This window comes from Arachis hypogaea, chromosome 17 (assembly GCF_003086295.3).
Source record: "Arachis hypogaea cultivar Tifrunner chromosome 17, arahy.Tifrunner.gnm2.J5K5, whole genome shotgun sequence".
NCBI classification, from domain to species: Eukaryota; Viridiplantae; Streptophyta; class Magnoliopsida; order Fabales; family Fabaceae; genus Arachis; species Arachis hypogaea.
In genome coordinates this window covers 86,095,579-86,116,102 of record NC_092052.1, presented here as the reverse complement: position 1 = coordinate 86,116,102, position 20,524 = coordinate 86,095,579, and the positions used below count along the sequence as shown (strand labels likewise).

Here is a 20,524-nt window from a genome sequence, read left to right as displayed (position 1 = left end):
GCTCACGTATGGGCACAGATTATGTCCCATTACATCTTTCCAAGCACTCACGAGTCCTCCTTCACTGCAGGCATGGCTGTTTTACTATCGTGCATCCTTACAGACCAGCCTCTAAACTTACTAAGACACATTCAGAATGCAATGGGACACGTACAAATTACGGGTAACTTACCTTTTCCCGCCTTGGTTTCAGATCTCATCTCAACAGCCTGAGTCTCCTACAGAGCTGGAGACACCAAAGCCATGCTCCCACGGGATGATCAGTACGTCCCTAAAGGGAAATATATTAGACCTCCAGCAGTCACTACACGCCAGCCTACTGAACCAACTGAAGACATTCCTCCTTCAACACCACAAGCACCTACAACAAACCAACTGCTCCATCATATACTTGAGAGGCTGGATCGGCAGGAACACAAAGCAAAGCTAAGAGAGCGCCGTAACAAGCGCCGATTCATATACCTCAAGGAGCTACTTATGGGAAAATACAAAGACCCAGACACCCTGGACTCCACTTCATTTACCAGTACAAGGAGCCATGACGGTCCCGACTGTGGAGATACTGCTACCAACCCACCTTTGTTCCTCACAGATGGCACCAAGGACGGTACAAAGCCTTAAGTGTGGGGAGGTCGGTCAGTACCTGACTTCCGGAGGTAATTTCTCTTCCCTAACACCAATAAAATAGGATATTTAGTTAGTTTTTCTTTTGTAGAATAGGATAAATTGCATAATAATAGGTTAGTTACATGCATGTTCTACTTGATTGAAAAGATAATAAGTTTCTTCTAAGATCCTATTTTATTTAGAACAAAATTTCACTGATTTTAATCAAAACTTTTATATTAAATTTGCTTGAAGTTATATTTGGAACATAGTTTAAAAAGCTAAGAACACACAACCCGTAAAATTTGAGCTTAGTTACATGGTTACATTATTTAACCATAATTATTTTATTCTTGTGTGTTTACTTCTCTATGATTGTAATCTATATTTTGTTTCATCCTATATGTCCAATGTTTAGTATATTTATATGCTTGCATATGATTGAGGCCATTATTTGTTTAGCTCACTTATCCAAATTAAGCCTATCCCTTAAGTTACCTTTGTTAGCCATTTTGACCCTTTAAATCCCATTTGTTCTGTATTTTACCACATTACTAGCCTTAAGCGAAAAAACAATTATATATCCCAATTGAATCTTTGGTTAGCTTGAGATAGAATTGTGTGTTAATTAAGTATGGGAAGATCGTGGGAACAAAAGATACTAAGGAAATGTGTCATGATAATATAATGGGAATTTGGGTACCTACTCATGTGAAACTATAAGAATTAAAAATCCATGTGCATTGATAACCTATGTTTATTTTCATGCTTTAAAAAAATCCAAAAATAGTCAATAAATAAATAAGGGAACAAAATTACCCCAATGCTAAGTTAAAATTCAAGGATCAATGCATATATGATAAAATTAAAATAAAAGTTGATACATGAGTATGGAATGTGAAACGGAAATTTTGGGTAGCTAGGTATGAAATTTAAGTTATATAGAATATATATATGTGTGTTAGGTGAAAGCTTGGGTTAATTAAAGATTCAATTTATAAGCTTAGTTAACCATATATGTACCATTACCCTTGCCTTGGCCCCATTACAACCTTGAAAAGACCTCATGATGTTTGCATTGGTATATTAAATGTTGTTGATTGGTTAGGTGAAGAACAAAAAAAAATTAGAGAGCATGATTAGAGAAGGATAGAGTGATTACCCTATACACTTGAGAGGCTAGAATATACATACATCATCAGTGAGGGTTCAATGCTTAAATTCCATGTTCCCTGCTTTCATGAGCTACCTTCTTGTATTTTTATCTGTTGTTACTGTATAAGAATTGAATTAGTGGAATTTGATTTGTGAATGTGGTGTGCGAAATCGTGATCATTCCATTCCTTGGTAACGGCGCTAAAAACTCAATACGCACGTTCATGATCTTATAGCTATTTCACAACTTCGTAAAACTAACCAGCAAGTGCACTGGGTCGTCCAAGAAATAAACCTTACGTGAGTAAGGGTCGATCCCACGGAGATTGTCGGCTTGAAGCAAGCTATGGTAACCTTGTAAATCTCAGTCAGGCGGATTAAAATGTATTAAGAAATTATAGTGGATGAAAATAAATAAAATATAAAATAGGATAGTGGTACTTATGTAATTCATTGTTGAGAAATTCAGATAAGCGTATAGAGATGCTTTCGTTCCTCTGATCTCTGCTTTCCTGCTGTCTTCATCCAATCAATCCTACTCCTTTCTATGGCAAGCTTTATGTAGGGTATCACCATTGTCAATGGCTACATCCCATCCTCTCTGTGAGAAAGGTCCAAATGCTCTGTCACGGCACGGCTAATCATCTGTCGGTTCTCGATCATATTGGAATAGGATCCATTGATCCTTTTGCGTCTGTCACTACGCCCAGCACTCGCGAGTTTGAAGCTCGTCACAGCCATCCCTTCCCAGATCCTACACAGAATACCACAGACAAGGTTTATACTTTTCGGATCTTAGGAATGGCCATCCATGGGTTCTAACTTATACCACGAAGATACTAATAACTCGGACTCGGTCCCCTGTATTAGATATCCAAGAGATATCCATTCAATCTAAGATGATGACTGTCACGATCATCACAGCCATCATAGTTGAAGTGCGAATGAATATCTTAGAAGCGGAATAAGTTGAATTGAATAGAAAAACAGTAGTACTTTGCATTAATCTTTGAGGAACAGCAGAGCTCCACACCTTAATCTTTGGTGTGTAGAAACTCTACCGTATAAAAATACATAAGTGAAAGGTTCAGGCATGACCGAATGGCCAGCCCCCATGATCTAAGAACTAAACGTCCCAAGATGAAATCTCAATAGTAAAAAGTCCTATTTATAAAAACTAGTTACTAGGGTTTACAGAGATAAGTAAATGATGCAGAAATCTACTTTCGGGGCCCACTTGGTGTGTGCTTGGGCTGAGCTTGAAGTTTACACCTGGAGAGGTCATTCTTGGAGTTGAACGCCAGTTTGTAACGTGTTTCTGGCGTTGAACTCCACTTTGCAACTTGTTTCTGGCGCTGGACGCCAGACTGCAGCATGGAACTGGCATTGAACGCCAGTTTACGTCGTCAATCCTTACTCAAAATATGGACTATTATATATTGAGGGAAAGCCCTGGATGTCTACTTTCCAACGCAATTGAAAGCGCGCCATTTGGAGTTCTGTAGCTCTAGAAAATCCACTTTGAGTGCAAGGAGGTCAGAATCCAATAGCATCAGCAGTCCTTCTTCAACCTCAGAATCTGATTTTTGCTCAAGTCCCTCAATTTCAGCCAGAAAATACCTGAAATCACAGAAAAACACACAAACTCATATTAAAGTCCAGAAATGTGAATTTAACATAAAAACTAAAAAAAATCCCTAAAAGTAACTAGATCCTACTAAAAACATACTAAAAACAATGCCAAAAAGCGTATAAATTATCCGCTCATCACAACACCAAACTTAAATTGTTGCTTGTCCCCAAGCAACTGAAAATCAAATAGGATAAAAAGAAGAGAATATACTATAAATTCCAAACTATCAATGAAACATAGCTCCATTCAGATGAGCGGGACTTGTAGCTTTTTGCCTCTTGAATAGTTTTGGCATCTCGCTTTATCCGTTGAAGTTCAGAATGATTGGCATCTATAGGAACTTAGAATTCAGATAGTGTTATTGATTCTCCTAGTTCAGTATGTTGATTCTTGAACACAGCTACTTTATGAGTCTTCGCCGTGGCCCTAAGCACTTTGTTTTCCAGTATTACCACCGGATACATAAATGCCACAGACACATAACTGGGTGAACCTTTTCAGATTGTGACTCAGCTTTGCTAAAGTCCCCAATTAGAAGTGTCCAGGGTTCTTAAGCACACTCTTCTTTTGCCTTGGACCTTGACTTTAACTGCTCAGTCTCAAGTTTTCACTTGACACCTTCACGCCACAAGCATATGGTTAGGGACAGCTTGGTTTAGCCGCTTAGGCCAGGATTTTATTCCTTTAGGCCCTCCTATCCACTGATGCTCAAAGCCTTGGATCCTTTTTATTTACCCTTGCCTTTTGGTTTTAAGGGTTATTGGCTTTTTGCTCTTACCTTTTGGTTTTAAGAGCTTTTGGCTTTTTCTGCTTGCTTTTTTCTTTTTCTAATTTTTTTCGCCATATTTTTTTTTCTTTTATTTTTTTTCTGCAAGCTTTTGTATTCACTGCTTTTTCTTGCTTCAAGAATCATTTTTATGATTTTTCAGATTATCAAATAACATGTCTCCTTTTCATCATTCATTCAAGATCCAACATATTTAACATTCATAAACATCAACTTCAAAAGACACATGCACTGTTCAAGCATTCATTCAGAAAACAAAAAGTATTGTCACCACATCAAAATAATTAAACTAGTTTCAAAGATGAATTCGAAAGCATGTACTTCTTGTTCTTTTGTTTTTAAAACATTTTTCATTTAAGAGAGGTGATGGATTCATATTCATTACTTTAAGGCATAGACACTTAGACACTAATGATCATGTAATAAAGACACAAACATAGATAAATATTTAACATAAGAAAACTAAAAATAGAAAATATAAGAACAAGGAATGAGTCCACCTTAGTGATGGTGGCGTTTTCTCCTTGAGGAACCAATGATGTCCTTGAGCTCTTCTATGTCTCTTCCTTGTCTTTGTTGCTCCTCCCTCATTGCTCTTTGATCTTCTCTAATTTCATAAAGGATGATGGAGTGCTCCTGATGTTCCACCCTTAGTTGCTCCCAATAATTGTGTGGAGGAAAATGTATCCCCTGAGGTATCTCAGGGATCTCTTGATTTGCAGTCAAATATTCTACCACTAAGCTATAGACCCTTGAGATGAATCTCTCCATCTCCTATGACTCGGAGGTGGAAGCTTTTATCTTCCCTTTCCTCTTTCTAGAGGTTTCTCTGGCCTTTGGTGCCATCAATGGTTATGGAAAAACAAAAAAAGCTATGCTTTTACCACACCAAACTTAGAATGTTGCTCGCCCTCGAGCAAAAGAAGAAAGAATAGTAGAAGAAGAAGAAGATATGGATGTGAGTGGTGAAGAGGTGATGGGGAAGAGAGATTGAGGTGATATAGGATTATGAGAAGGGAAGGTGAGTGGAGGTATGTGGGGATCCTGTGGGGTCCACAGATCCTGAGGTGATCCTGTGGGGTCCACAGATCCTGAGGTGTCAAGGATTTACATCCTTGCACCAACTAGGCATGCAAAATGCCCTTGCATGCATTTCTGGCGTTTAAACGCCGAAGTGATGCTTGTTCTGGGCGTTCAACGCCCATGTGCAGCATGTTTCTCGCGTTGAACGCCAGCTTCATGCTTGTTTCTGGCGTTCAGCACCAGCTCCATGCTCTGTTCTGGCGTTGAACGCCAGCCAGATGCTCCTTACTAGCGTTTGAACGCCAGTAAGTCCTTCCTCCAGGGTGTTCTATTTTCAATGCTATTTTTCATTCTGTTTTTGATTTTTCAGTAGTTTTTGTGACTCCACATGATCATCAACCTAATAAAATATGAAATAACAAAGAGAAAATAAAATAAAAATGATTAAATAACATTGGGTTGCCTCCTAACAAGCGCTTCTTTAATGTTAATAGCTTGACAGTGAGCTCCCATGGAGCCTCACAGATAATTAGAGCAAGGTTGGAACCTCTCAACACCAAACTTAGAGTTCGATTGTGGGGGTTCAACACCAAACTTAGAGTTTGGTTGTGGCCTCCCAACACCAAACTTAGAGTTTGACTGTGGGGGCTTTGATTGACTCTGCAGTGAGAGAAGCTTTTCATGCTTCCTCTCCATGGTTACAGAAGGAGATCCTTGAGTTTGAAACACAAGGTTGTCCTCATTCAATTGAAGGACTAACTCTCCTTTGTCCACATCAATCACAGCTCTTGCTGTGGCTAGGAAGGGTCTTCCAAGGATGATGGGTTCATCCTCTTCCTTCCCAGTGTCTAGGATTATGAAATCAGCAGGGATGTAAAGGCCTTCAACCTTTACTAACACGTCCTCTACCTAATCATAAGCCTGTTTTCTTGAGTTGTCTGCCATCTCTAATGAGATTCTGGCAGCTTGCACCTCAAAGATTCCCAGTTTCTCCATTACAAAGAGGGGCATGAGGTTTATCCCTGACCCAATGTCACATAGAGCCTTTTCAAAGGTCATGGTGCCTATGGTACAAGGTATTAAAAATTTTCCAGGATCCTGTTTCTTCTGAGGCAATGTCAATTTATCCAGATCACTCAGTTCATTGATGAGCAAGGGAGGTTCATCTTTCCAAGTCTCATTACCAAATAATTTGGCATTCAGCTTCATGATTGCACCAAGGTACTTGGCAGCTCGCTCTTCAGTAACATCCTCATTCTCTTCAGAAGAAGAATACTCATGAATGGCATAAGGAGGTTCAATGGAATCTCTATGGTCTCTAGATGAGTCTCAAATTCCTTTGGTTCCTCAGAAGGAAACTCCTTATTGATCACTGGACGTCCCAGGAGGTCTTCCTCACTGGGATTCACGTCCTCCTCCTCTCTTGTAGGTTCGGCCATGATTGTTATATCAATGGCCTTGCACTCTCTCTTTGGATTCTCTTCTGTATTGCTTGGGAGAGTACTAGGAGGGGTTTCAGTGATTCCTTTACTCAGCTAGCCCACTTGTGCCTCCAAATTTCTATTGGAGGACCTTGTTTCGTTTATGAAACTCATAGTGGCCTTAGATAGATCAGAGACTATATTTGCTAAGCTAGATGGATTCTACTCAGAATTCTCTGTCTGTTGCTGAGTGGATGATGGAAAAGGTTTACTATTGTTAAACCTGTTTCTTCCACCATTAATAAAGCCTTGTTGAGGCTTTTGTTGATCCTTTCATGAGAGATTTGGGTGATTTCTCCATGAGGGGTTATACGTGTTTCCATAAGGCTCACCCATATAATTTACCTCTGCTATTGCAGGGTTCTCAGGATCATAAGCTTCTTCTTCAGAAGATGCCTCTTGAGTACTGTTGGATGCAGCTTGCATTCCATTCAGACTCTGAGAAATCATATTGACTTGCTGAGTCAATATTTTGTTCTGAGCCAATATGGCATTCAGAGTATCAATTTCAAGAACTCCCTTCTTCTGAGGTGTCCCATTACTCACAGGATTCCTCTCAGAAGTGTACATGAACTGGTTATTAGCAACCATGTCAATGAGTTCTTGAGCTTCTGCAGGCATTTTCTTTAGGTGAATGGATCCACCTGCAGAAGTATCCAATGACATCTTAGCTAATTCAGACAGACCATCATAGAATATATCCAGGATGGTCCATTCTGAAAGCATATCAGAAGGACACTTTTTGGTCAGTTGCTTATATCTCTCCCAAGCTTCATAGAGGGATTCACCTTCGTTCTGTCTGAAGGTTTGAACATCCACTTTAAGCTTACTAAGCTTTTGAGGAGGAAAGAACTTGGCTAAGAAAGCCATGACCAGCTTATCCCAAGAGTTTAGGCTATCTTTAGGTTGAGAATCTAACCATATTCTAGCTCTGTCTCTCACAGCAAAAGGGAAAAGCATGAGCCTGTAGACTTCAGGATCTACTCCATTAGTCTTAACAATATCACAGATCTGCAAGAATTCAGTTTAAGAACTGAAAGGGATCTTCAGATGGAAGTCCATGAAACTTGCAGTTTTGTTGCATCAGAGAAACTAATTGAGGTTTAAGCTCAAAATTGTTTGCTCCAATGGCAGGGATGGAGATGCTTCTTCCATGTAAATTGGAATTAGGTGCAGTAAAGTCACCAAGCATCCTCCTTACATTATTATTATTTTCGGCTGCCATCTCCTCTTCCTGTTCGAAAATTCCTATAAGGTTGTCTCTGAATTGTTGTATTTTAGCTTCTCTTAATTTCCTTTTTAGAGTCCTTTCAGGTTCAGGATCTGCTTCAACAAGAATGTTCTTGTCCTTGCTCCTGCTCATATGAAAAAGAAGGGAATAACAAAGAAAATATGGAATCCTCTATGTCACAGTATAGAGATTCCTTTGTGTGAATAGAAGAAGAAAAGAATGTAATGTAAAGAAGAGAAGAGGAAAAACTTGAACACAGAGAGGGAGGTGGTGTTCGAATTTTTGGATGGGAGAGAAGTGTTAGTAGATGAATAATTAAATAGAAAGAGATGAGGGAGAGGGAATTTCGAAAATTAATTTTTGAAAAGAAGTTGATGATTTTCGAAAATTAAAAGAGAATTAAAATTAAAATTAAAATTTAAACAATTAATTAACTAAGAAGAATTTTTTTTTTTTGAAAAAGAGGGAGATATTTTCGAAAATTAGAGAGGGATAGTTAGTTAGGTAGTTTTGAAAGAGATAAGAAACAAACAAAAAGTTAATTAGTTAGTTGAAACAGATTTGAAAATCAATTTTGAAAAGATAAGAAGATAAGAAGTTAGAAAAGATATTTGAAAAAGATAAGATAAAAAGATATTTTTGAAAAGATATGATTGAAATTAGTTTTGAAAAAGATTTGATTTTTAAAATCACAATTAATGACTTGATTCACAAGAAATCACGAGATATGATTCTAGAACTTAAAGTTTGATTCTTTCTTAACAAGTAAGTAACAAACTTGAAATTTTTGAACCAAAACATTAATTGTTGATGATATTTTCGAAAATATGATATAAAATTAAGAAAAAGATTTTTGAAAAATATTTTTAAAATTTTCATAAATAAATAAGAAAAATGAAAAAGATATGATTTTTGAAAAAGATTTTGAAAAAGATAAGATTTTTAAATTGAAAATTTGATTTGACTCATAAGAAACAACTAAATTTTAAAAAGTTTTGAAAAAGTCAACTCAAATTTTCGAAAATTTATGAGTGAAAAAGGGAAAGATATTTTTTTTTATTTTTGAATTTTTAATGATGAAAGAGAAAAACACAAAATTGACTCAATGCATGAAAATTTTGGATCAAAAACATGTGATGCATGCAAGAACACTTTGAAGATCAAGATGAACACCAAGAACACTTTGAAGATCAAGATGAACACCAAGAACACTTTGAATGTCAAGATGAACACCAAGAACACTTTGAAGATCAAGATGAACATCAAGACTTATTTTTTAAAATTTTTAAGAAAAGAAAATCATGCAAGACACCAAACTTAAAAATTTTTATTTTTTTGACACTAAGAATTCAAGAATGCATATGAAAAACAAGAAAAGACACAAAATAAGAAAATATGAAGATCAAACAAGAAGACTTACCAAGAACAACTTGAAGATCATGAAGAACACTATGAATGCATGAATTTTTCGAAATTTTTTATGCAAAATTTAAAACATGCAATTGACACTAAACTTAAAATTGACTCAAGACTCAAACAAGAAACACAAGAATATTTTTGATTTTTATGATTTTTAAATTTTTTTTTTTGGTTTTTTCGAAAATTATTTTGGGAAAAACGAAAAAGAAGAAATATTTTTTTTTTGAAAAGAAAACAAAAAGAAAGTTACCTAATTTGAGCAACAAGATGAACCGTCAGATGTCCAAACTCGAACAATCCCCGGCAACGGCGCCAAAAACTTGGTGTGCAAAATCGTGATCATTCATTCCTTGGTAACGGCGCTAAAAACTCAATACGCACGTTCATGATCTTATATCTATTTCACAACTTCGTACAACTAACCAGCAAGTGCACTGGGTCATCCAAGTAATAAACCTTACGTGAGTAAGGGTCAATCCCACGGAGATTGTCGGCTTGAAGCAAGCTATGGTCACCTTGTAAATCTCAGTCAGGCGGATTAAAATGTATTAAGAAATTACAGTGGATGATAATAAATAAAATATAAAATAGGATAGTGGTACTTATGTAATTCATTGGTGAGAATTTCAGATAAGCGTATAGAGATGCTTTCGTTCCTCTGATCTCTGCTTTCTTGCTGTCTTCATCCAATCAATCCTACTCCTTTCCATGGCAAGCTTTATGTAGGGCATCACCGTTGTCAATGGCTACATCCCATCCTCTCTGTGAAAAAGGTCCAAATGCTCTATCACGGCACGGCTAATCATCTGTCGGTTCTCGATCATACTGGAATAGGATCCATTGATCCTTTTGCGTCTGTCACTACGCCCAACACTCGCGAGTTTGAAGCTTGTCACAGCCATCCCTTCCCAGATCCTACTCGGAATACCATAGACAAGGTTTAGACTTTTCGGATCTCAGGAATGGCCATCCATGGGTTCTAACTTATACCACGAAGACACTAATAACTCGGACTCGGTCCCCTGTATTAGATATCCAAGAGATATCCATTCAATCTAAGGTAGAATGGAAGTGGTTGTCAGGCACGCATTCATAAGTTGTGAATGATGATGACTATCACGATCATCACATCCATCATATTAAAGTGCGAATGAATATCTTAGAAGCGGAATAAGTTGAATTGAATAGAAAAACAGTAGTATTTTGCATTAATCTTTGAGGAACAGCAGAGCTCCACACCTTAATCTATAGTGTGTAGAAACTCTACCGTTGAAAAATACATAAGTGAAAGGTTCAGGCATGGCCGAATGGCCAGCCCCCATGATCTAAGAACTAAACGTCCCAAGATGAAATCTCAATAGTAAAAAGTCCTATTTATAAAAACTAGTTACTAGGGTTTACAGAGATAAGTAAATGATGCAGAAATCCACTTCCGGGACCTACTTTGTGTGTGCTTGGGCTGAGCTTGAAGTTTACACGTGGAGAGGTCATTCATGGAGTTGAACGCCAGTTTGTAACGTGTTTCTGGCGTTGAACTCCACTTTGCAACTTGTTTCTGGCGCTGGACGCCAGACTACAGCATGGAACTGGCGTTGAACGCCAGTTTACGTCGTCAATCCTTATTCAAAGTATGGACTATTATATATTTCTGGAAAGCCCTGGATGTCTACTTTCCAACGCAATTGAAAGCGCGCCATTTGGAGTTTTGTAACTCCCGAAAATTCACTTTGAGTGCAGGGAGGTCAGAATCCAACAGCATCAGCAGTCCTTCTTCAACCTCTGAATCTGATTTTTGCTCAAGTCCCTCAATTTCAGCCAGAAAATACCTGAAATCACAGAAAAACACACAAACTCATAGTAAAGTCCAAAAATGTGAATTTAACATAAAAACTAATAAAAATATCCCTAAAAGTAACTAGATCCTACTAAAAACATACTAAAAACAATGCCAAAAAGCGTATAAATTATCCGCTCATCAGATTGTCTTGAAGAGCTTACTTACTTTTAACCAAGTAGACAAGAATCGTATAGTTGCATTCATATATATAGGTTGCATTGCATTGCATGAGTTTTACATGTTCCTACTCATTTATTTTATCTCCTTCAACTAAGCATGAGGACATGCTAATGTTTAAGTGTGGGGAGGTTGATAAACAATTTTTTATGGTCTATATTGTGTTTAATTGTGTGGTTTTATCAAATCTTTACCCACTTATTCATATGATTATCATGTATTTATAACTCCTTCCAAAAATTACTCCATGGTTAAAAACTTGCTTCCTAGAGACTTTTAATTATGTATTTTAATTCTCCTTTATTCCATTCGATGCCATGATCTGTGTGTTAAATGTTTCAGGCTTTATAGGGAATGAATGACTTGGAGATTAGAAAGGAGGCTTGCAAAAATGGAAGGAACACAAGAAATTAAGGAGATGACCAGCGAGAAGCGACGCGGACGCATGGCTCACGCGACCGCGCGAAATGGAGAAATCGGAGTGACGCGCTCGCGTGCCTGACGCGAACGCGTGAATTGGAAACTGCACAAGTGACGCGAAAGCATGGACGACGCGCATGCGTGGCAAGGCAAAATGCTGGATGACGTGAACGCATGGATGACGCGATCACGTGACGTGCGCGATCTGCAGAATCTGCAGAATTCGCTGGGGGCGATTTTGGGCCATGTTTTGACCTAGTTTTTGGCCCAGAAAAGCAGATTAGAGCCAGGGAACATGCAGAAACCAGGGAGAGATTCATTCCACATGATTTTTAGTTTTAGATCTGAATTTACTCCTCCTTTAGGTTTTCTCTTTACACATTCATAGTTCTTAGGATTTTGTTTTTATTGCTTTTTGGATTGGGATATTGAGAAGAGTTATTACCTCCGCCAAGACTTCATCATTCTAGTTTGTTTCCTTACTTGTCACTTACTCTTTCATATCTTTAATTTGTTTAGAATTACTATTGGATTATTTTTAGAGTTTATTGATACAAGAACTATTTTTATTTTTAATTGATCTTTTTTATTATTATTTATCATGTCTTCCTTTATTTCCCTTTCTTATTTTGTGAAGTTTACAATCATAATGAGTGAGTAGTTCCATAACTTGATTGGGAGCTGGTTGAAAGGAGAACCTTGAGTTGGAATGCTCAAGAGTAAAATTATAATTGGGTTTATCGTTGGGTCGCCCTCTAGTCACTGACACTAGTCCTTCCCAAGGGAGAGGATTGGAACTTGTGAATAGAAACAGACTTCCAACTTGCTTGACTTTTCTTTATCTGGTAAAGGATAACTGAGCAGAACAACCTTCAATTATCAATTAATCTTGGGAGAACTCCAACAAGGATAGGACTTCTGACTAATCTACTCCTGGTCAAGGTTTTTATTTAAATTACATAAATTCTCTGATTTAATTTCGTGTCTATCGAAATCAAACCCTTTTGGAAAACATCTGATTAATAAAATAGCACATCTTTCTGCAACTCGTTGGAAGATGACCTGGGATTCATACTCCCAGTATTTTAATTCTAATTTTGTGACACCCCTTCTAAATTGATAAGCGGATTTTTGTTGATTGAGAACTGTACTTGCAACGTATCTCTTATATTAATTTCTTAATCCGCTAATTTCCGCCACGTCAATACGGAACTTATCAATGAAAGCACAAGCAAGAAGTTCACTGTAAGGGGCAAAATTCTGAGCCCCTATCCATCTTCCTAAAGAGCTAACCGTCAAGCTAGTGACGTTAAAGAAGCGCTTGTTGGGAGGCAACCCAACCATAATTAAAGTTGTTTTTGTTTTTTCATAAAGTTTATTTAAGTTTATTTCAGTTTAATTTTCATATTTGTTTAAGTTTGTGATCATGTGCAGTAGTTCCTTTGCTGGCATTGAACGCCAGCCAGGGAGGCCAATGTGGGCATTCAACGCCCATAAGAAGCAGCAAAGCTGGCGTTGAATGCCAGCCAGGGAGCATGAAGCTAGAGTTGAACGCCATCCAGGGGGGAGAGACCTGGCGTTGAACGCCAGGTAGGAGTACCCCAAGGGGCATTTAACACCCAAGAGAGACACATTGCTGGCATTGAATGCCAGTCAGGAGCAAGAGCTGGGCATTCAAGGCCCACAAGGGAACAGGGAACTTGAATTCCCTAGCCCCTTAGGATCAATGGGTCCCTCAAAATCTCCACCTACCCTACCTTCTTCTCTCTCTTACTTTCACTCTTCCCCACACACTATTTCCTATAAATCTTAACCCAATCATATCCATATCACTTCCCAAAAACCATCATAAATCCCACCAACCCCCACCCACTTCAAAATCGAACATTTCCCATCCAATTCCCACCCATTCATTCGAACCCCAACCTATCCCACTCCTATAAATACCCTTTCTTCCTACCATTCACACACACACCATTCATACACTAAATGCCCCACTTGGCCAAATTTTCCTCTCTCCCTCCATCTCCTATATTCTCTTCTTCTTCTACTCATTTCTTCTTATTTTGCTCGAGGATGAGCAAAGTTTTTAAGTTTGGTGTTGGAAAATCCTTGCTTTTTGCTTTCCATTCCCACTTATGGCTACCAAAGTCAGAGAATTCTCTAGAAAGAGGAAAGGAAAATCTATTGCTTCCACCTCTGAATCTTAGGAAATGGATAGATTCATCACCAAAGCTCATCAAGACCACCTCTATGAAGTAGTGCCAAAGAAAATGGTGATTCCTGAAGTCCCCTTTAGGTTCAGAAAGAATGAATACCCGGAGATCCGAAGAGAAATCCAGGGGAGAGGTTGGAAAGTCCTTACCAATCATATCCCATAAGTTGGGATTTTGATGGTACAAGAGTTCTATGCTAATGGAGGGGTCACCAAAAACCATGATACAAGCGTGAACCCAATCCCCAAAAATTAGACCACTATGGTCCGAGGGCGACCCTTGGATTTCAGCCCAGAGAGTATAAAATTGGCACTCTAGTTGCCAATGATGCAAGAAGACCCACATCCTTACACTAGGAGAGTCAATTTTGACGAGTGATACGCGGAATTTATCTCTCAACAAATTCTTTCCGGCAAGTGCACCTGATTGTCGTTAAGTAAAAACTCACTGTAGAGTGAGGTCGAATCCTACAGGGATTAGTAGATTGAGAAATGTTAATTGGAGAATTATGCAGTTGAGCGAAATCAGAATTTAATTGGGATTGAAGAAAGTAAAATTGGCGGGAAACTTAAATTGCAAGAAATTAAAGGAACAAAAAATTAAATTGCAAGGAATTAAAATGCAGAAGCTTAAATTGCAAGAAATTAAATGGGAAGGGGGATTAGCATGAAATTAAAGAAGCAGAATCTAAACAGAATGGGTAGATCAGAGAAGGAAAATCATTAGGTTCAGGAGATGTACATTTCTCCAGATCAAATTCATTTCCATCTCTTCTGCAATCAATGCATTCATTGATCTCTTTGGCAATATTAAGTAATTGGATCCCAATTCCTTGGCTCACCAATCTCTTTAAGCATGAAGAATTGCCCAATTCCTTGATTTAAGTGCTCGTGGGAAGAGATGAAGTTTGGTCACTAATTATACCACACAAATTTATAGATCAAAGTATTGGTAGGATTACATGTCACTATATCCATCCAAACACCAATCTAATCCAATGTGGGAAAGTATTTATAGCGTGATCTCCTCATTCCTCTTCTAAGGTTTTGAGGAGATCCAATTATGAATAGCTTCTTTCCCAAGATAACTATCCAATTGGATGAAGAACGAAAGCTTTGTAGTAAAATTAAGAGAAAAGAAAGGGGAAGAAGAATGAAAACTAGTATTGTTCTATTGAATTTACACAGAGCTCCCTAACCCAATGAAATGGGGTTAGTTGGTCATAGCTTAATTCAATTTACAGATAAGGAAAGTGTAGGAAAATAAAACCTAGCTAAAAAGTAAAAGAAAAGAGAGTACATAAACAAAAGGGAAAAGTGCAGAAGAAAATTAAACAGAGTGTTGAGCCCTCAGAGAACCCCCTCAGGGACTCCCGAAAAGCTACTTAATCTTCAACAATTCTTCTATTTATAAACATCTTCTCATCTTCAATTGGATCAAGTATTTGGATGTGGGCCTTGGCCTTGATTGAAGTAATGAGGAATCACTCTAGCTGATGTTGACCATGGCTAAACATTCAAAACTTGTAGGGTGCCATTTTATAACTAAAATTGGCCTTAACGTTGGTGGTAACGTTTGAGGGAAAACGTTGAATCAAACACTACATTGAGAAAAATCAGTTCTGTTGCTGTCATTGGTGTTTGACTCAACGTTTGAGGGCCAACGTTACACTATTAACGCGTACACATGCGTTGCGCGTCCACGCAAAAGGGTCAAAAATGCTCATCCACGTGTACGCATATTGTACGCTTTCGCGCACATTGGTATTTTTTTCATCCACACATTGGTACGCGTCGATTCAAAATTCCCAACTCCCGTTTCTAAAATTTTATTGCGGACGTTGGAGGCAGCGTTTAAGGTAACGTTGGACCTCCAACGTTCGCACATCCACGCGTGCGCGTCACTGACGCGTGCGCGTGGATGCCAAATTTTCAGGTTCCAAACTGAATTTTGCATATCAAGCCCTGGGGACGTTACTTTGTCCTCTTGTCAACGTTGCAAATTTCATGCCGAATATAGAATATTTTATATGGTTGGAAAACTATGAATTTCAGATTTCTAACCCAACTGGAATCACCTCAATTGGACATATGCAACTCAAGTTATGCTCCTTTGAAGGGGACAGGATCGCTGGCGTCGGAGTGCAAAGTTGGAGGAAATGTCGGACCTCCAACGTTTGCGCCAATGTTGGAACATTACCAGATTTGGAAGCTCAAACGTGCTGTCCACCCCACACCATAATATATTATTGGAAAGCCTTGAATGTCTACTTTCCAATTCCGTTGAAAGCGCCCATTTAGAGCTCCACAGCTCGAGTTATACTCCATCGAAGGTGCAGAGGTCAGCTGGCCTTACTACAAGTTGGTACCATGTTCGTTTATGCACTTTTCGGGGCAGTTTTCTCCCTCCATTTTAGTTTCCACCATATAGTGTCATATATGCTTGGAAAGCTCTTGATTTCTACTTTCCAATTCTTTTAGAATCACCTTATCTAGAGCTCTGTAGCTCAAGTTATTCATGTTGGAAGTATACCCCCTTAAGGCTGTGGGGAGTGACGTTTCCAGCAATGTTGGAGCACCAACTTTGGCTCCAACGTTGCTTCCTTTGCCTCCTTTCATGGCCTTCTTGTTGCCTCTTTGCCTTTACTTTTCTTAGCTTCCTTTCCACCTATCATCAACCAAACAAATACATCAAAACTGTGCTATAGTCACAAGAATTTGCGTCATTCTTAGCACATACGTAATTATGGCATAGATCTCATGAAAATGCATAAAATTAATAATGTTTGATTGAATCAAGACAAGCATGAATTTCTCATCCAAATACATACTTATTGCCTAAGAAATGCATGAAACTACTCTAAAACAAACTAAAAATGGCTTGTGAAACTAGCCAAGATGCCCTGGCATCACAACACCAAACTTAAATCTTGCTTCTCCTCAAGCAAGTGATAAAACATGAAAATACAAGAGATACAAGTCCTTATTCATAGAATTCAAATCCTTGGTTCATGGAGTTTCATGCATAGCAACTTAGGTTCATGTTCATGCTGGTTTCTAAGCTCTCTTATGCTCTTGAACTCTCACTCTATTGCCTTTCTATGATACTCTTATTCTTGATCCTTAACGTCTCTGTTTTTGTTTTCTTTTCTTCTTTAGAGCTTATTGCTTTCTGTAGCTAAGTGTTCTGTGTTGAGGCAACTCTTTAGGATAGGTTTTTAGCCAACATTCTCGAACCAGTTGGTTCAAGGTGCTAGGTGTTGAAACACACCTAAGGACTTAATCACCCAAGTCTCTCCTCAGCACATACACACCACAGGCACATGGTTTATTATTCATTCCTTAGACCTTGGTGTCTAGCACCTCTTTGGGTTGCTAAATGCCTTGTGACAAGGTTGCTCTTGATAGTGGACTTTCAGTTGACAATCCCAGGTTAGTTAACCCAAGTTGTCAAGTGATGAAGCACTCCTAAGAACTTACTCATCCAAGCAGATCCTTGCACAAAAACACCATAGACACATGCCTTAAGATCCAAACTATTGGTGCCTAGCTTTATTTTTCTTCTTTTTTCTTTCTTTTTCATTCTCTTTTTCTCTTTTTAGGATCTTTATTACTTCATTTAAGTCTCATAGAATGCACTTCAAACTCATAATTCAAGAGATATCTTAGCCCTTTTACCTTAGTGATGAACCAACTTAGCTAACAAATACCACCACAACACTAGGACTCAATTCTGCACATTGGATTTCACTCTTGTTTTTCACATCAAATTCTCATAAACTCTTTTATTGAGCTCAAGGACACAGTATACAATTCAAGCAAGGAAGCAGTAGCCTAGTACTTAGACTAGCACACTTATGACAAAATTAAAGAAAATGAACACTAAATTCTAATGACTTAAACTAAAGAATAACTATCAACAGGGGCACATTCAGACTTCCAGTTTAAACATTCAAAAGCAGATGGAATTAAGTAACAATACAACCTCTTGGTGGTGCCTCCTAGCTCTCCCTTTGTCATCATCATCCATAGCTTTTGTGTCCTTCTTTTTCTTCTTAGCTGATGGTGTGTATTTCTTCCAAGAGATTGATCGAGTTCCTACAAAGTTATTGGAAGTTGCTTGTTCTCCAAGCGCTTGAGAGATTGTTAGCATGCATGTATGCTTGTGATTTTCTGAACTTAAGTTGGTGTGTGAACACCAAACTTAGTTCCTTGCCTAATGCAGCAAATTAAATATATGCAGAGAACTTCATGTGCTTTTATTAAGAAAACAACTATGAACTAGAAAAACAAACTATGAACTAGAAATTAAACTATTGTTAAGTAGTTTCCCTGATTGGTTGGAGCTAGTGACTAGGCATGCTGAGGGTTACAATGTGTTCTTTAATGAAATCTTTGGTGGAACACCAAACTTAGAATTACACATTCACCATTGGATTGTTTTGGTGTGGAACACCAAACTAAGCTCCTTGCAATACAGAGAATCTACTTAACTCTTTTATTGAATTAACTAGGAAAAGAAAACTACCTTTGGTTGGGTTGCCTCCTAACAAGCGCTCTTTTAATGTCATTAGCTTGACATTTTGGTCATGAATTTCTTCTTCTTCTTCCAGTTTGTTAAGAGGAATGACCTCAAATGGAAAAAGGAGCCAGTTAATGCCCCTTGCATTGAGTGACTCCTTCTAGTAAGCTTTGTTTTATGATTGGCTTGAGTGAATTTTCTTGTTGGATCAGCAGTTGGATTGTTCTTTGACCTTCTCCTCTTCATGGATATAGTTCTTTGTTTTCTGGTCACAATCCTCCTTTTTGTGTTTGTTTCTACTGCCTTCACACCTTTGATCTCAAGACTTGGGTATTGTTGGATAATTGGAGCATTTTTTCATCAAGAGCTTCTTGAATTGGTGGTTCACTGAACTCACCCTCTATGTAACTCTCTGTTTCATTGGAGTGTGAACTCCCTTGATTGACTTCCTCCCCTTCTTCTTCATGATGTTGCATTGAGTCTTTTGGGAGTGAATTTGCATGTTCCTTTGTCACTTCTATCAGCCTCTGTAGGTATGGAGCCTTAGGCTTATATACTCTCAAAACCTCCTTATTCTTCATAGGAATCTCACTTGGTATGAATACTTCTTTTTCTTGTTCCTCTGATTCCTCCCTTGTACTCACCCTTTGGTCCTCATCCTCCTTGCTAGGAATCTCTTCAAAGTAATTTGCATTTGCTTCCATGTTTCTGGAGGCAGTGTCTTGTTCTTTCCTCCATGCTCTAGACCATTGAAGGAACTCCTCATTTGCTATGTTCTCCTCTTTTGTCATCTTTGACAATTTTTCAAGGAGGAGCTCTATCCTAGTAAGTTGATCGTCTTTTCTCTTTCTTTTGAATTCTTCAAGGATGAGTTCTGCCTCAGCAAGTCTATCTACAAAAGATTGTGATGGTTGGTGATTGGCTTGTGAATGGAGTTGGTTGTTTTGTGGTTGTGTGTTCTGAAAGTGGTATGGCTCTTATGGGTAATGGAATGAGTTTGTGGACTGTGAACAGAATTTTGTGTGTAGTGGAATGAATTGTATGGGTCTGGGAATGAATTTTGTGTTGAGGCATACTCAAATGATGAAGAATTTGGACATATAAAACTAGTAGGTGAGGTTGGATAATTAAGAGGTGATGGCTCTTGATGAATGAGGTATGAATGAGTGAAATCCCTTTGATTTTGATCTTCCCAGCCACAACTTGAGTAGTGATCAATTTCACCAAAATATGGACCATTTTGTGGCTCTGGAAGTACCCCATTTCAACTTCTTGATGCTTTCATCCATCATGAGCATAATAACATGAATCATTCTGTGGTGGTAGGGAGTTTCTCCTGAATTTTGATTGACCAAAATATGATCGATGCTTCCTTCTTTCTTGCAAGATGCCCTATCTCAAAGAATAATCACCAAAAGACATTAGAATTTCCATAGTTATAAATGAGAGATTCTTAGTGAGGCAATATCATAAACAGCTAGTGGTTAGTGTGCTAACAAGTGAATGAAGAAAGAAAACCGACTAAAATTGCAGAAATTAGCAGTAATTAAATTGAAATAAAAACTATTAACAAAAGAAAAGAAAAATTTCTCAATCTAGTTATCCTCCAATTTAATCATTGTCAATACAAAACCAATCCCCGGCAATAGTGCCATAAACTTGATACGCGGAAACTGTCTCTCAACAAATTCATTCCGGTAAGTGCACCGGATTGTCATCAAGTAAAAACTCACTGTAGAGTGAGGTTGAATCTCACATGGATTGGTAGATTGAGCAATGTTAATTGGAGAATTATGCTAGTTGAGCAAAATCAGAATTTAATTGGGATTGCAGAAAGTAAAATTGGCGGGAAACTTAAATTTGCAAGAAATTAAAGGAACAGAAAATTAAATTTCAGGGAATTAAAGTGCAGAAGCTTAAATTGCAAGAAATAAAATGGGTAGGGGGATTAGCATGAAATAAAGGAAGCAGAATATAAACAGAATGGGTAGATCAGAGAAGGGGAATCATTGGGTTCA

General features: G+C 38.1%; 1 non-coding gene across 1 annotated transcript; it reads left to right on the top strand.

Moving 5' to 3' along the window:
- Nucleotides 1–7,405: 7,405 nt before the first annotated feature.
- LOC112767956 (small nucleolar RNA R71) lies at nt 7,406–7,513 on the top strand. The gene has a single exon (XR_003185395.1). It is a non-coding gene; the product is annotated as a small nucleolar RNA R71 (small nucleolar RNA).
- Nucleotides 7,514–20,524: the final 13,011 nt, after the last annotated feature.